Here is a 1,885-nt window from a genome sequence, read left to right as displayed (position 1 = left end):
GGGGCCCTGGCTGCGGGCAGGGGGAGCAGAGGGGCTCACGCACAGCCCCACGCTGTCACACTGTCCCCTCGGGCCCCTCCCCGGCTGATGGCTCAGCGCAGTCCCCGCTCCGGGTCACAGCCCGCAGCTGGAATGGAGCTGATGCTGCAGGAGGGATGGGATGTGGAACAGACGCTGGTGGGATGCGGGAGAGACTGGTGGGGTGTCACTGTCCCAGCCCCACATCACTGCCAGGAGGGAGGAAAAGGCGCAGAGATTTTCCTGTCTTTGCAGTCCGCATCCCAGCTCCGTCCCTCCGGCCGCGGTGGTGGCCGAGGGGTCGCCACCGCGATTCGCCACAAACGTGTTCCCTTTCGAGGCTGCTTGAGCTCGGACGCAGCTGGGAATGTGATTTTCTTCCTCTTGCTCTTGCGTGCCGCGACACCCTCGCCGAAACAATCCTGGAAATAACACTTAAAAGAAAGGAAGGGGGAAAAGAAAGGCAAGGAAGCGAGCGAGAGCGCAGGGGAGAGCGCTCAGCATCTCTGCTCGGCTCCGCGGCCTCCCGCAGAGTGAAATGGAGGCAAATAATGCCCTAAAGCTCCTTCCTCGAGCAGCGCGATCAGCCCGCGGCTCCAGGGGCTGCCGTGCCCTGTGCCGGAGCTTTTTCCCCGCACCAAACGCTCCGTACCCGGAGCCGCTGGGCACGGCCGGGGGGGCGGCACCGCTCGGGAGCATCCGACCCCACTGCTGCAGCCCCTCGGAGGGCAGCAGGGACAGGGTGGCAGTGAGCGGTTTGGAGGGAAACAAGGGGCCATTCAGCTCCATCCATGGATGAGGCACCCTGGGCATGGTCGCTCTCTTTTTGCCCCTGGGGAGGTGGCAGCGCGTCCTCTTCACCGCGCACCTGCATTAGCGCTGTGCTGGTACTGGGATGGGGAACTCCAGGAGCTGCTCCGAAGCAGGATGGGGACCCATGGGGACCCCTCCTCGGTGTCCCCTCGGGCCCGGGATGAAGCTCCCCAGGTGATGCTGCAGGGGTGCTGCGTGCGGCGGGTGAAGGCACAGGTGGGAGGTCCCACCCTACAGAGGGAACATGTCAAGGATCCGCCGGCCCCCTCAGCCCAGGCTCACCCCGGGCATCGCCTTGTCCTCGCCTCGTCCTCCTGCACTGCCTGCTCCGCTGGTGGGAGCGTTCCCGGGCGCAGGTAACATTTGGGCACATTCCCATAACCGAGTGTCACCAACTGCTGCGGCGGCAGGGCCGGAGCCCCTCTCCAGTGCTGCTGTTTGCTTTGCAGCCTCCTTAGCCCCCATTGAGGCTTTTCAGCTCCAGCCCCTTCAGGGGGTTTAAGTAGGTAAAACCTGAGGAAGAGGCTATTTTCCTCCCTCCCTTTTGAGCCCTGCCTTGTGCCCAAAAGGCCCCCTTGTTTCACGCGTGCCAGTCACCTGGCTGGGCCCCCAGCCCCTTTCTCTCCCAGCCTCCCTTTTCTTTCTCCTTTCTCTCTTTTGACTTTTCCAGGAGCCCTCGCTCTCCAAACGAGCTTCAGATTGGATCCAGATTGAGGTCCCTTTGTCTTTCAAGGGTTGTACTAAGCTAATTAAATGTGATCCCAACAAATAAACGCAGATCTCCCCATTACATTCAGGCCTGCCTTTCAGGCAGCACCGGGCGGCCCCTCGCCCCCGCCCGCTCCGCGCAGGGTCCCCCTCATTGAGTCCTGGCCATTGAAAGCACTGCCAGGATTTCTTTTGTGCCGGGGGTCTCCGAGCCCTTTTTCCATCAGAAAAGACCCCCAAACAGCAGCTCGGCCTTTGTGAGTTTGCAAGCAAACGCCAAAGAAAAGCCCCCTGAATGCTTTAATAAATGACACATTTAGCAACTTCGGAGGCGCCTGGCTCCTGC

This window comes from Geospiza fortis, unplaced genomic scaffold (assembly GCF_000277835.1).
Source record: "Geospiza fortis unplaced genomic scaffold, GeoFor_1.0 scaffold27, whole genome shotgun sequence".
NCBI classification, from domain to species: Eukaryota; Metazoa; Chordata; class Aves; order Passeriformes; family Thraupidae; genus Geospiza; species Geospiza fortis.
Note: the sequence above shows the minus strand (reverse complement) of the source record.